This window comes from Balaenoptera physalus, assembly GCF_965194825.1.
Source record: "Balaenoptera physalus genome assembly, chromosome: X".
NCBI classification, from domain to species: Eukaryota; Metazoa; Chordata; class Mammalia; order Artiodactyla; family Balaenopteridae; genus Balaenoptera; species Balaenoptera physalus.
This window is the reverse complement of record NC_138903.1, coordinates 97,013,650-97,028,842: the sequence shown is the minus strand read 5'-3', so window position 1 is coordinate 97,028,842 and position 15,193 is coordinate 97,013,650. Positions and strand designations below refer to the sequence as shown.

Sequence of the window (15,193 nt, the reverse complement as noted above, 5' to 3'; positions counted from 1 at the left end):
AAAACTTATTACCTAGGAAGCCTGATGTAGTGGCAGGCACCCTGGTCTAGGAGTCTTGGGAACTGTGGTAGGATATCCAGGCTCTGCTACTAGTTAGTTGTATGACTAGACAAGTCATTTAACCTGCATCTGTTTCTCTATTTGTAAACTAGGGATAATAATCCCCTGTCTTCCAAACTACTAAACAATGGTGCAAATGTTCTCTCTAAAATGTCAGACAGTTGGCTGGGGGAATGTTTTGTTCCTGGGTAGTTGTTCTGGAGGGTTTCTGATGACAAGAAATTAAGCAAGGTTTATTTTGACCCTGAAAAAGTGAAAAAAGAGCAGCTAGAAATAGTGTGGATACACTTGGTTTCCTTTTTGGAGATGTAGCTCTTTTTCCTCTTCACCCGGGATGTGGTTAACTGGAGAGGAAAAGGTGGGGTACAGTAGGTGATAAAGGTAGCCAGAACCGTCAGCATTAATGAATAGTGTAAGTGATAACGATCTTGAAAATTCAACTAGTTTCTTGTCTGATAAGTACCTCTGTATCTATATTTACAGACATCCTTATACATAGGTATATATGTAGACATATTCATACATACAAACAAAAACTGATAGCTTCAGGCTCTTCCCTTTATACCTCGTAAAGTTGGAGGAACTTCAGTAACCTAGGACTGACTCAGTGTTCAGAGGAAGTTACCTAATTGAAAAGGTCTGGGCTCAGTGACTGCTAGTAAAGGAAATTGACAAGAGTACTCTTTCATTACGTGTTCTTTTTCATTTTGGTCTGATTTATGTGCTACACTGGGTCTGTTCTGTGTCTGTGTTTTAATTCCACCACTAGACACTAAGTTTGTTGAGGGCAGGGATGATCATTTCTTTGATTTCGTTTGTGTTAATCCTACTGTACATGACAGTGCTCTGTCACTATAGGTACCCAGTGAATTATATAGCTGAGAAATGATTAGTTATTTCTGGTATTACAACAAGATCTTGTAAATAAACATTACAATTAAACTTGTTGTTTGAAGTCCTGAACTTTCTAGGTCAACCTCGAAAAAGGAAGTTATGTGACTGCCATAGCAAAATTCATAGGCATATTATATATAAGTGGGTGGGCCTGTTGTAAATTGGATGAGTAATCCCACTTCAAAGAAGTAACATACAAAGGCTGTAGCTCTATGCTCTCCAACTGTGGGCCTCCAACCACATACAGTGTCACCTGAGATGCTTATTAAAGATTCATATTTCTCAGCCCTGCTCAGATCCAGGTATCCATATTTTAACAATCACCCCAGATGATTCAGATGCATACTAAAGTCTAAGAACAACTCTAGCCTGTAATCTGAGGTGGTCACACACACACACACACACACACACACACACGCACACAAACACACACGTTGTTACCTCCAGTAATTCTATGGGAAAATACAAAACAGCAAGTGAAATGACATGTCCATTCCTAGCAAGAAGAGGAAGCTAGCCCTCCATCATGCATCAGACAACTGGAAGCATACTGGCATTTTCTTTCTTTTGGTGATATATTCTTGGCAGTTTGTCGTGGCTCATTTGCAATTATGGTCTCTCTCTTTTGAAACCCCGAGACAGTTCGCCAGCATTTTATTTTTAACAACAATTTCTTGAATCTCTTAGGAACAGTATTTGTAGGACTGGCTCAGAAGCAACAGTCGGGGCCAGTAAGATGTCATAGTGCTGCGGTGACATTTCCTTATCAGTTATGAGCTCTTTTGCCATTATACCATCGTGGAAATGCAAGGCATTAAGTGAAAACCCTGCATTCTTGTGATATTTCATAAGTGGGGATGGCTGGATGGGGTCTTAACGCAGTGAGAGGCGAGATAAAGGGAAGAGAGGCGTTAGCTGGGGCTTGGAGAAGCAGGATGTCTTAGGCAAAGAACGTTAAGATCTCTCTCTATAGGAAGAGCAGTGAAGTCCCAAGATGAATATCTTGACAGGGCAGCTGGAAGACGACCCGAGGGGAACTTTCATTCTGGGGTGGAGTCCTGGGAAGGGAGCGCAGGTGCGGGAGTGGGTCCATTCTGCACCTCGCTGCAATCAGGCGCCCGGACCTCCCGAAAACACGCTCAATCACCCGGCCCCGGGGACTGGAGCTGGACCCTGCGGTGAGCCCGCGGGGAGCCGTTAGCGGGCTCAGCTCCCCCGGAGCACACCGAACACCCCCCCGCCCCGCCGCTAGCGGCCCGCTCGGGCCCTCCTTTTCGGCTGACGTCGGGGTGAGCGGAGGCGGGAGCGTGGGTGGGCCGAGCGCGCCTTCGCCGGCGATTCGGCCGGCTGTGCCACACCACCGCGCGCCCCCGCTCCGCCCGCCCCTCCGGGCGCGTCTTTTCCGGGCCCGCGCCGCGCTGCGCCTCGCTCCGCCTTCTCCTCCGCCGGCCCTCCGTGTGTGCGCGCGCCGCTGCGGCTTTTTCTCCGGCCTCCGTGGCGCGCCCCTCCTCGCCCCAGCGCTAGCGGGCACGCGGCTCCTTTCCACCAGCCTCTCGCGTGTCGAGCTTTGGCCGGCTGCGGAGACGCCGCAGGCAGCGCCTCCGGTGAGTAACCCCAGCCGGCGTGCCTCCTGCCCCGGCAACCCCTGCCCTGTCGCTGTGCCGGGGCCCCCGCTCCGGCCAAGGTGTCGTCCCACACCTGAGCCCGGAGGAGGTAGAGGGGACGTTTCCATTACCGGAATCCGCTCGCTTTCTTCTGGAGCCCGGGCGTTCTACCCTCCCGCCTCCTCCGGGGCCGGGAAGATTCCCGAGGTCCCGGTATCACCTCCTTTGCTGAGGTCTGGGGTCCTCGAGACCCTGGCCTGCCTCTTCCTGCCGCTCACCGCCCTCCGAGAGCCAAAAGCATCTTCCCGATCGGGGTACTAGGCTTTGCCATGACCCTTCCCAAATGAGCACATCAGGGGCTCGCCAGACCTCCAAACGACCTTTAGGGCGCTCCTGGACCTCAACTCCATTTTGTCCCCTTCGAGTCTCTCTATATCTGGGAGCTAGGGGATCTCTCTGGCCCTAGAGGCATCCGCCCTTCGAATTTGTGGGATGCCCTAGCTTCCGATATCCTCTTAGCTTCCGTATCTTTCGGTAGGTTAGAAAAACGGCTGGTTTCTAGCAGAAACATGCTCTTATTTTTTCCTGTTCTACCTATCTACATCCCTGTTCTCCATGGGTGCTGTATATTTAGCATCAGCTGTATTCACTTCCTCTTCCTCTCATTCGATTGCCCTACAGAAAAGAACTGTGGTCGATGTCAATAGCACAGAGAAGAATCGAGGAGAATATGATTCACTGCCTAACCCCCATTAAGGGGTTACATATTTTAAATAAGACGTCATTTCTTCTCTTCACTCCAGCCATCTCCTCCTTCAAAGGCATTTTTTTTTCACCCTCTTGAAATGACTTTGCTCTAATTGTTCTTTTCACCTTAAAAAAAAAAAATCATCCCTCTAAGAAACGGCGAGATGGAGAATAAGGGCGAAATGGCATTTAAATGAATCCCTTTGAAAAAGTAAGCAGTCTGCTTTATTGGTTAATGGTTTAATCAACGCCTCAGTTTCCTCATTTACAAAAATGAGGATGTTGAACGAAGGTTCCTTCTAGTGTTTTGATTCTAGGACCTCTAAACTCATGCTTAGTAACATGTTGCAGCATAACGGAGATTTAACCTGATGAAATCCTCATTTCCCGGTAGTTGCTTGCCACGTTACTTTTTCTTTTATATCGCCTCTAACAAATAGTTTTAACTGCTCTTGATACATAAGGCTGTAAGCAGAGATCCAATGACTGTTCTGTCAATGAGCATATCAGTCAAGATTTTAATAGTGTGAGGCCTCTTCCTTGGATTGTAATATAGCTCATCTTTTCGATTGAAAAGAAGTGTGAGACTTGTAAGACTCCTGTAATAATTAACACCCTCTCTGCCATTTAGGTGGAGGATGAAATATTAAACTGTTAGTCTGCTCGCACCACAGAATAAAGTACCTTATTGTTCTGATAGGAGAAGTAATTTGACGCCTAAAAATCCACAGAAGGTGTAATGCAACAATTAACATCTTGAATAAATTCAATTTTCCCCCTAAAACCCCCATTTTAAAAATAAGCGATTCAGATTACGATTTTTGTTTGACTGTTTTGGGTAGGGGTGGGATGGGTGGAGAAAGGAGAGGCTTGCCCAATTCAGTGAGAAGAGAAATGAATTGGGACTCCGGAGAGGCTCAGGTGCCAGTTCCAGTGCTAGCTGATGGTATAACCTTGAATAAGTCGCTTTACCTCTCTTCATTTTTGCATCTGTCAAAGGGTCTTGATGTTGGCAGAATAATCCGTATAAGTCCCCCAATTTGAAAAAAAAAAAAAAAAATATATATATATATATATATATATATATATATATATATATATATATATCACAATTTGCGTTAAGGCTGTGCCGTAAATCCTTAGTTAAAATAAGCTAAGGTAAATCCTTAGTTATTTAGAACGTTTTTCTGAAAGATCTGCTTACACTATTTCCAATCTATATATGCATAATTCTTAATTCATCCTTATCAAATGAATGACTATATGTGGAAGTCTATAAATTGGGAAGCATTTTACAAAAGTCAGGTATTGCTAACTTAGGCTTGCAAGTGAAGGGTGTGCATACCACACTTTTTTTTTCTTTTTAAACATTCAGGGCTTTTAAGAAATTCGTACGGGAATGTATACATACTGCCTTGTAACTGTAATTGGCTAGGCGCTTGAAAAGACTATGCAGGCATCTCAGTCATTCATTCATTTGTTCGTTCATTCAACTTATCTTGTTCCTCCATCTGTCACGTATTTTGTGCCAGGCCACTAGGATATGATGGTTAAGAAGACAATCCTTACCCTGCAAGGTTTAGTTTTATAGTCCAGGATGGAGGTGATGATGGTGGGAGTTTTGGAGAGACAGTTTTTATGTCAGTTTATTTTTATTAACAACAGTCAAATCAGGAACAGAAGCAAAATCCTGGGGAAGTTAAGGCTCCCCAGGGGAGGAGGAGATGATTGTATTAATTGTAGCCTGTAGACTCTCTTCTTGGCATTCCTTTTTTTTTTTTTTTTTCTTTCCTTGACTTTCAGTTACTGAGACTTTAGCAAAAATGAAAGCTTTATTTTTTCCACTCCTGCTATTGGCTGGTCTTATATATTCTTTTTCTTCCTTTCTCTTTTAACTGTTTATTTTAAGATAGTTGTAGCTTCTCATACAATCATAAAAATAATCCCCTTTAATTTTCCCCAGTGGTAACATCTGGCATAACTGTAGCATAATGTCACAAGGAAATTGAGACAGATACAGGCCATCCACCTGATTCAGAGATCTCCAGTTTTACATCCACTCACTTGCGTGTGTGTATTTAGTTCTATGCAGTGTTACCATATGTGTAAATTTGTGTGACTACCACCACAGTCAAGATACAGAACAATTCCATCACCCCAAAGGTCTCTATGTTGCCCTTTTATAGCCACAGCCATCTCCCTCCCTCCCTGATCCCTGGCAACCACTGATCTGTTTTCCTTGCCTATAATTTTGTCATTTCAAGAATGGTATACAAATGAAATCATGTGATATGTAATCTTTTGAGATCGACTTTTTTTCACTCAGTGTAATTCCCTGGAGATTCATTCAGGGCCTGTGTCTTGTATCAATAGTTAGTTCCTTTTCATTCCTGAGTTGTATTCCATGCTGTGGATGTATTATAGTTTAATCGTTCACCCATTGAAGGACATCTGGCTATTTCCCGTATTTTGTAACCTATTATGAATAAAGCTCCTATGAACAATTGTGTACTGGTTTTTGTATGAACATAAATTTCCATTTCTCTAGGATAGTTGCCCAAGAGTGCAATTGCTGTTCGTATGGTAGTTGCACGTTTAGTTTTATAAGGAACTGCCGAACTGCTTTCCAGAGTGACTGTGCCATCTTACATACCCCCGCCCGTGCCCCAGCAATGCTCATCCTTGCTAACACTTGGTGTTGTCACTATTTTTTATTTTAGCCATTCTGATAGATATGTATATAGTGATATCTTGCATAGTTTTAATTTGCATTTCCCTGGTGGCTAATGATGTTGAACATCTTTTCATGTGCTTATCTGCCATCTCTGTATTTTCATCAGTGAAATGTGTGGTCATGTCTTTTGTCCATTTTCTAGTTGGATTTTTTTTTTTTTTTTTACTGTTGAGTTCTGAGAGTTCTTTATATATTCTTAATACTAGTGCTTTGTTGGCTACATGGTTTGCAAATATCTTCTCCCATCCTGCAGCTTGCCTTTTCGTCGTCTTCACAGGGAGGTTTCGCAGAACAAAAATCTTCAATTTTGATGAGGTCCAGTTTATCAATTTTTCCTTTTATGGATCATGCCTTTGGTGTCAAGGGGTCTTATGTACCTTTGTTATTTAATTTTATTCCTTGTTGTTCTGTATAACATCCAGTACTTCTGTAAGCAGTGTGAATATTTTTTTCTTTGAGCAATCCTGGAGCTCAGATGTGTTCTTCGAACTAGTGGTCTTGATGGCTTACAGTGTGTGTACATACTCATATACATGCTCTCACTATATTAAAATGGCTGCCATCCTTTTGTGCCTTAAAATATAATTTCTGCCTTACCAGGCAGTCAAATGAAACATTAAAATTAATATTTTAAAATTAAGTAGACACGTCATATGCCAAGGAGATTTTTGGTTTCACTTTCTAATTTTAAAATGTTTTGGCAAAACTGTATAGTTTCTAATCAACATTTGTGGTAAGTAGTCCAAAGAAAAAAATCGTGTTTTCATTTAAATGTACTTTGAAAGTGTGCGTCTGCATTTTAAGTAGTGAAGTTGCGAATATGATGATAGATTTAGTAGGCTTTTGCTACTCAGAATAGTGAATAGAAGACTGTTGAATTTGTCTGTCTAGACTGCATGTTTTTCTTTTATAGTAGCTACTTAATGTTCATTTTAATTATCTTTTAAAATAAGCATTAGTTTTAAGGTGACTTACAGTGTTATATTTTGAAAAATATATGTGCTCATATTATGAGAACTTACAGGAAGAGCTTAGTGATCGATTTTTAGAGTATTCATTTCTGTAAGGTGGTACTGAAATTATTACTTGTCCCTTCAGCGTCACCATATTTGCTCAAATAAGTGTATAGCCAGGGTAGTGGATTTGAAAAAGATCAATCATTGGTATAAGACAAGGGCTGGTAAAATACTGCTGGTGGCCAAATCCTGTCCACCACCTGTTTTTATGGATAAATTTCTGTTGGCATACAGGCACAGCCACTCATTTATGTATTGTCTGGCTGCATTCAAAATACAATGTCAGAGTTGAAACAGAGAACTTATGGCCCTCAAAGCCAATTTACTCTCTGGTAAATTTTACCCAAAAAGTTTGCCCAGAGATAAAGCAACCTTAAAAATTATTGAGTCTCTATGTTATAAAGGAAATTTGACAAACTTTACCTTGACTTTTAGTATCTTTTAGGTATATTTCCATGGGAAATTGTGGTTCAGAACAGTGTATTCATTTTCTTTAACTAAGTCTGAAGGCACTGTGGTCTAGGAGCAGCATTAAGGAATGGATAGAGAGTTGGGAAGGTTGACTTTGTTGTTGTTGTCGTCAAGTGTGGGGTATTTCAGTGTGAATGTCAATTTACAAGTATGGCAAATAGTGAGATTCAGAAGCAGGCCTATCCAGTTGCGATGTCCTTTGGAGAGCCTGCTGTGAGCCAGAGTGGTAATGACGGAGCCAGGTATGGCAGTACTGTTGCTCCTGCTCCCCAAACTTCTGTGATCTTTAAATACATAGTAGTTCGAGCCTATCAAGCTGACCTTAAGACTGTTGGTTTATTATTTTGTTTGCACAGCTTCCTTTCGTAAGTTAGAAGTTCATACTTTGGTTCTTTTAAATGTCCTACCTACAAGTAATGTTGAAAATGGAAATTGAGTTAGCACCGTGGGCTGTATATTTGGAAAGAAATGGATCTCAGCCTCACATCATACACAAAGATACATTAAGGATGTATTTTAAACATCTAAGTATATATTTTTAAAATTTCTGGAAAGCACAAGACACCATAACAAAGTTAAAAAGGCATATGACAGACTGGGGGAAAATAACTTCTACATATGCAGTGGAAGCTTTTGTTGACTTCTACTTAACTGACTCACCATATTAAATGATACTCATTTCTTTTGTAAAATACACTGTGCACTGAACACTTGCTATTAGTCGGTTGGTCTCAGGTAAGCCAGGCTTGTGGACCCACCAGTACAACAGATGCTTTTATTACTGAACCTATATATGCTCGTTGTTCTTGTTTTTGTAAATATGTAATTTATTTTCATGTTTTATAATGTGATACAGTCTGAGTAGTGGGGAATTGAAGTTCTTACTGAAAATTTACATATGAAATGATATGATGTCTGGTATTTGCTTCAGATTATATGGGGGTTGAGGTACGGAGTGCATAGAGATGTGAAAGAAATAAAATTCAGCACGTATAGATAATTGTTGAAGCTGGGGGATAGGTTTATTATAACAAAACATGGTATGCTTTGGAAAGAGTTGATGAAAGCAAGTTATTACTGTATAATTAGGTGTGGGTAAGACAACGATAAAAGATTTGTATAAAATAAATATAAAAATCTGAAGGGTTCTCTACTCATAGTTCCTTGCAAGTGTCTTTTAAGTTCCTTGAAGTTCTACATTATCTAAGAATTCAAATTAAATTTCCTTACAGTCTGTGGGCCTGGAGTTAAAGAAAGGTCTTGGCTTCTTGGCCCTTTATCAAAAGTTTGATGAACGAGTGTACATTTACCACTGATAAAATGAAGATAAAATGAAATGTTTGTCATGTGCATATTTTCTTATGACTGTTCACCTTAGTTGACCTTTTCAGTTAGCTAATCAAGTGTTCCAAATAACATTAGATAAAAAGGTTTCTACTGTGTAATATCTATGATATGTAAAGAGCTCCTACAGATCAATAAGAAAAAGGCACCTGTTAGAAAAAGTGGCACAGGGTTATGAATTGGCCTTTCACATAAGAAGAGATTGAAATGATGATTAAAAAAGAAAAGATACTCAAATTCATTCTAGTAATTAGGGAAATGAAAACCTTTTTTTTTTTTTTTTTACCAAATACATTGGCAAAAACTATAATATCCACTTTTTGAAAGAAATGGGCACTCTCATACACTGTTAATGAGAGTGCAAATTGTGTAGCTTTTTGATAGAGAGTACCAAAATCCTCTCATTTTTTAAATATGCATATATTTTGACCCAGCAATTCTGTAGGAAGCTATTCTAAGGAAATATCTGCACATTTGTATAAAGATGCGTACAAGATTTCAATGCAGTGAAACTGGTCATAACAGTGAAAACTTGGCAGCAACCTAAATGTCCATCAGAAGGGGAATGATTTAAATAATGACATGCTGTTCTATGGAATAACATGGGGCTATTAAAGGAAAGAAACCCTTCAGACCTATATAAACTGACATAGGAGTTCCAAAATATGTTGTTAAAGGTGGGGGGGGGCATAGGAGGGAGTTATAGAACAGTCCGCATACCATGATTCCACTTATCTAAAAGAACAAAACCTTACCATGCGTATGGATAATACAAAAAAGTGTGATTGATATGCACCACAAATGGTTATCTCTAGGGCAAAAGGGAGTGGTGTTAGAGGAAGGCAGTATAGAGATACTTATACATTTTACCGTATACAATTCTATAATGCATTTTAATTTATGATTACTATTTTGATAGTAATTATACAGATTCCTCATATGCAACATTACACACTGGAGGATAATTACAATGCGATTCTGAAATGGAGTGAGTGCCTTGTATTTAGAGAGCACTCAGGTAGTTTTTAAAAATAATTTTCTCCCTTTGTTAAAGTACTATTTGTATTGTCTAAATTTTCTGCACTGAAAATATGAGTATAAAGAAGAATAAGAGCACCATAATCCCATACCCAGGGAGATCTATTGTCAACTTTTGGGGACACGTTTGTGTACACACATGTATGTATGTATGCTTGCATGCACACGTGTGCACACATACATGCATGTGTGCAAACATATGTGTCTTCTTTCTACAAAAATGGGTTCTTACTGTGCATACCGATTTGTAATTTGCTTCCTTTAACTTGACTGTATACTGTGAGCATCTTTCACGTTCGGTAACTCTGAATAAGTGAAAAAGACATCTTAGTGGGAAAAAGAACAACACCGTGCCATGTAAATGTAGTGTTCTACTTAAAATAACTGGTTTCTAGGACAAACTATAATCTTAAAGTCAGGGCCACCAAAAGTAAATAACCAAGGAATTAAAAAATCCTCAATGTTAAACCAGTTCAGTTCTGTTTGGAATTTATGCACATGTTGTTTAAATTGTAGTTACTAGTAATGATGTATAAGTGCAATGTATTAAAATGTCATTAGGAATCTTTTGGGTGGAGTTTGGTTTTAATGAAGATTTTAAAACTGAGCTTGAACAGTTATTTTGGTTCAAAGAAAAACCAACGGCTCTAATTTTTGGTAAATGTGTGGGCTTAGTTGTGTTCTTTCACAACTTATAAAAGTAAAGAAAATCTAGGTCTCTGTGGCAACATGAATTTTTGTCTATGGTAACTCAGTCTATAGTATATAAAATTGAACATTAGGAGAACTGTGTTTGATTTGGGCAAGTATGTACGTATTCTGCTCACATGTCCTCTAGAAGCATTTATTAAGCACATCCGCCGTAGGCTCATTATAACCTTTTCTGGGTTTATGCTGTGGGACTTAGAGGTGAAAAGACCTTAGTTTATGATGAATTCAATAGAGTATTTAATAAAAGAAGATTCTACCTTGTAGACAATGGTGTTAATGTGATGGCCCAGCATAGCTGCTCATATTTTTGTTATGACGATTGAAATAGCATCGCCGCTCTCCAAGGCTGTGCATCTTGTGCATTTTGGCCTTTCTGGAATTGATTTCACAGCAAGAGGATTTTTCTTTCATAGGCGCTGTGAAGTTAGCAGATTTTATGTGGGAGTCAGAATAGAGGTTTCCCATTTCGCGCTTGATTAATGACAGGGACATGTGAGATGAGGCTTTTAACAGAGGTATTGGAAATATTTATGGTGGCTTCTAGTGGTTGTTAAGAAGTTAAGGCAGTGGAAGGCATGGTGAAATACCTGTTTTCTCTTAGGTATCCTGTTTATTACCTTCAATATGTGCCTAAAGCATTTTAATACTACAAAAAAAAGTAATGATAGGGTTTTGAAGGACCACTCCCCTGGGGGTACCCGAGTGATGAGTCATCAGGGAAAGCCTGCAGAAATGGGCAGAGCTGCTCCCGCTGAGATGGTGATCATTCGTTATTCTCAGAATACGTTAGTCATTTCTGCTTCTCAAATGAACTGAAAGCTGAACATTTCCCGCAGACAGGAAACAGGAACTTGGTTGAATGAGCTTAAAGTTCAGTTATGGCTTTGGAAACAGAAGAGAAGACAGAACTAGCACTAGTATCTCATGGAATGCATCCAAGTAAAAGATGCTATGTTCCCCATGACCACTGAAGATACTAAGTTGAGACATAGCTTAAAAGACTAATTGAAAAATCATCACTTGACTGAGGGGTAGAACTGGGCAGAAAAGAGAAAAGCAGCCTAGGATCATGGTATTCTTGTACTCGGAACCACAGAGACCGTCAGGATTTGGTGCAAGGTTAGTTTAGGATGGTTTAAAGCCTTTGGTGAAATATTTGGGATTCCGTTTGTGCCCAGGCACTTCCTTACAGGAGTAGGTTAGAATTTCTGTGAAGCAGGTGGTTTCCATACTCTGGAAACTAGAAGAGTCATGGTTCAGGCTCACTGTTTGGTGAATTATAGCAACCTGCAGATGGGAAGCTGTGTAGTGTTTATTTCCCCCAATAGAAAGAAATGTCAGTATTAGCATATTCATTCAAATATAGTTACACATTATACATTTTTAAGCAGAATGAACTCGTAAGGACATTATATAACACGGATTTTCCACCAGAAATTTTTGGATTCCTTTGCTTAGATTTTGTTTTTAGTGTCAAGTATAAAGGCCCGGGTTTTTATGTGGAAGCAGGTTTTTAATTTATGCACATATTTACATTAATTTTAATATTCTCTTGATCACCAAGAGATTGTTGAATATTAAACTGTTAGTAAGGGAGTAGCTTTCTTTAGGAAGTATCCCCCAAAGAATTTACTTCTTTACAAGTAATTTTAGAAAAGACAACTGCAAAATGGAAACTTCCCTGGTGAATCTCCCACCTCCTTTTTTAATCCATGTTTTGAAATGGAGTTCCCCAACCTCACTTTTTTTTTTTTTTAATTATTATTTATTTATTTATTTTTGGCTGCATTGGGTCTTTGTTGCTGCACGCGGGCTTTCTCTAGTTTCGGCGAGCGGGGGCTACTCTTCATTGCGGTGCGCCGGCCTCTCACTGCGGTGGCTTCTCTTGCTGAGGAGCACGGGCTCTAGGCACGTGGGTTTCAGTAGTTGCGGCGCAGGGGCTTAGCTGCTCCACGGCATGTGGGACCTTCCTGCACCAGGGCTCGAACCCATTTCCCCTGCATTGGCAGGCGGACTCCCAACCACTGTGCCACCAGGGAAGCCCCCCAACCTCACTTTTACGCCTTTCTTCTAGGACTGAGTAGAATTGAATGAGGGGTGTTCCTCAACCCCATTAAGTACAAAGTGTTCATTAGGGTTAAAAAGATACTTGTACTTGCCCTGCCGGCTGACTTGAATCCTAGCTCAGTAGGGTCATTCTGGAGTCACTGTAAGCATAAGGGCTCTGCAAAGGTAGAAGAATATTCTACCTGGCTCTTGGGGAAAGAACATTCCAGTGCTCAGATAGCTTCCCAATCTCTGTCTTGTCTCAGTGGTACCCTGCATTTGAGCCGTTGTTATTTGGTTATATGAAATGTTTGTGTGGAGTGATTGGCCTATGATTGCAGTGATATAGTACATGTGGTGCAATGGGAAAGTCGTTCCTAACTTAACTTTCAGACAGCTGATCTTTTTCTCAAAAAGCCCCTAACCCTAAAGATTGTAGGGTTTGTTTTTTAACCTCTTAGTGAGAAAGTGCTTCCATACAATCTAGCTTCTAACTGTCCTCAACTGAGGAAGACTGTTGACCACCTCCCTCCCTGCCTTTGATTGAAGGGTCATGTTGCTTAGGGCACTGCCCACAGGAAATAGGAGGTCAGTGCTATACTAGGGCATGATCAAAGGAGTGAGAGTTGCCCATGAACATATGGTCTCTAGCCAGAGCGTACCTTGAGTTTTGAAAGCTAGGAATCTCAACTCCAGTTTGTTCTTTAGAGACATATTTAAAAAACCAGCTGTAGCCTATTGGGTCCCTAAGCTAAGAGTGTGTTGAGAAGCCTTGCAGTGTTTAATCTGCTATCACAGTCTCCGGTGGAAATCTGCAAAAGTGAGTCAAAACTCTGTTTTTCCAAAGACAGGATTGTTGTTATGAAACACATATATGTTACTTTAATGACTTTGATGAGATGCAAGCAACTCATTTTGAAGCAGCTAATTTTGGCTGAAAGAATTGCTTTTCAACCAAGAGTTGATTTCTTTAATTTTGCATCATTCCTAGCTAATGTGACACTAAGGTCATTTTATTTGTCTGGTCTCTTCTAGATGTCATAACATTTTGTCATGAGATCATGAGAAAATGTTTCTTCTGCTTTGAGAGGAGTGATTAGGAGTCTGTTTAGGATGGAAAATCAATTCTTAGATTTGTTGCCTCTGCTGCTGACCTCTGCCTCCTGTGTGAAAGAAAATCAATGATGTTTCAAAGTCATACAGTTACATATTTGGGTTGCATAAAATTGTTCTGTGGAATGAGCTAAACTTTTAGAATTTGAGTTTGGTACTTGGCCAGATCTGGGGCCATGTCCTGCGATTGCTAGACCTTGTTTTAAAAAAAAAATTTTTTTTTTTCTTGCTTTTACCGGCAATACCCCATTGCTGATGAAAGATCAGGATGTTGCCTGGACTTGGCACCGGGCGCCGAACCTCAATGCCTTTCTCTTCTACTTTCAGGCATAGCAACCCTGGAAACCATAAGATCGAGGTGCTGGAAGCATTCTGATAATCCCTTTTCTTATTCTTTAAAAATCTGGCCTGTTGCTGTCACACAACCATCAGGCCTCAAGATGTATGCTTAACAGAGAACGTTTGTTTTCAGAACGTCCTCTGTGTTGACCTTAGTTTTGCTTTTGAAGAAGAGTAAGCAGCAGGTTGCCCCGTATAGTACATGAGGAAGCGAACCGCCTTTACCTTTTACTGCTGCTCACATTGTTTGCAGATGCTTCCAGGAGGATTGAATTATAACCTAATTTAAAGATGATGTATTTTCGCTTAACTATTCACAGAAATAACTGCAAAGGGATGTTTTAAAGGCAAATTACCCATCGTAGATACAGCGGAAGTTAAATGCTTTAGGGATAAATGGGTGATATCTGCTGGTCGGAAATATCAACACTGTTGGAAGTTATAGCAAGTTTCTTGGCTGACCTTTTTATGGGGACACATAACTCCCCTTCCTTAAACAGTGTCTCATTGAGATGGGAAAAAGACTTCTGCTCTGCTGGGGAGTTTTTAGTACACTGGTGCTTCTCTTTAAATCTGTTTTTGAAATTCTTGTTTTGGATCTCATCTTCTGCAAAAGTGCCTTATAGTGACACACTGTCAATACTCAAGTAAGGAAACCTACAAGTAAGGAAACCTACAAGTAAGGAAACCTACAAGTAAGGAAACCTCCCTTGGGTGTGTTCTGCAGCAGAACTAACCTATTCCAAATTTTACACTTGCTGGAGGATTAGAACCAGAAGGCTATAACCTGTTTGTAACAGGTGGATAGTAGTCTGCAGATGAAATTGATCCAGACCTTTTAGTTTTCTGTTTGTGTTTTTAGCTCTGCATTGTCCTTTCCTTTATTCCTTTTCAGAACCTCACTTTCAGGCTTTGCATAATTTTCCTTGCCCCAATATTTAAAGGAAATTTTAAAAAATCCATTTTGAGCAAGCCAGCTGGTATCTAAGCATTAACAGGTATAACTGGATAATCCCAGAGGGTAGCTATTATTATTAACTTTTTAAAAAAGTCTGGTTGGGCTATTATTATAGGGT

The 15,193-nt window shown here is 40.1% G+C and overlaps 1 protein-coding gene across 5 annotated transcripts in view; it reads left to right on the top strand.

Annotated features, from left to right (window-relative positions):
* Positions 1–2,325: 2,325 nt before the first annotated feature.
* Positions 2,326–15,193, top strand: part of ACSL4 (acyl-CoA synthetase long chain family member 4) — a 76,718-nt gene continuing 63,850 nt past the window's right edge. For 2 of the 5 annotated variants that reach the window (XM_082447573.1, XM_082447572.1), the window contains exon 1: positions 2,332–2,558. The gene's annotated coding sequence lies outside the window, so the exon portion shown is untranslated. Of the gene's footprint in view, positions 2,559–15,193 lie in introns of all 5 variants that reach the window. The other 3 variants (XM_082447575.1, XM_082447574.1, XM_082447576.1) reach the window with 2 other exon arrangements.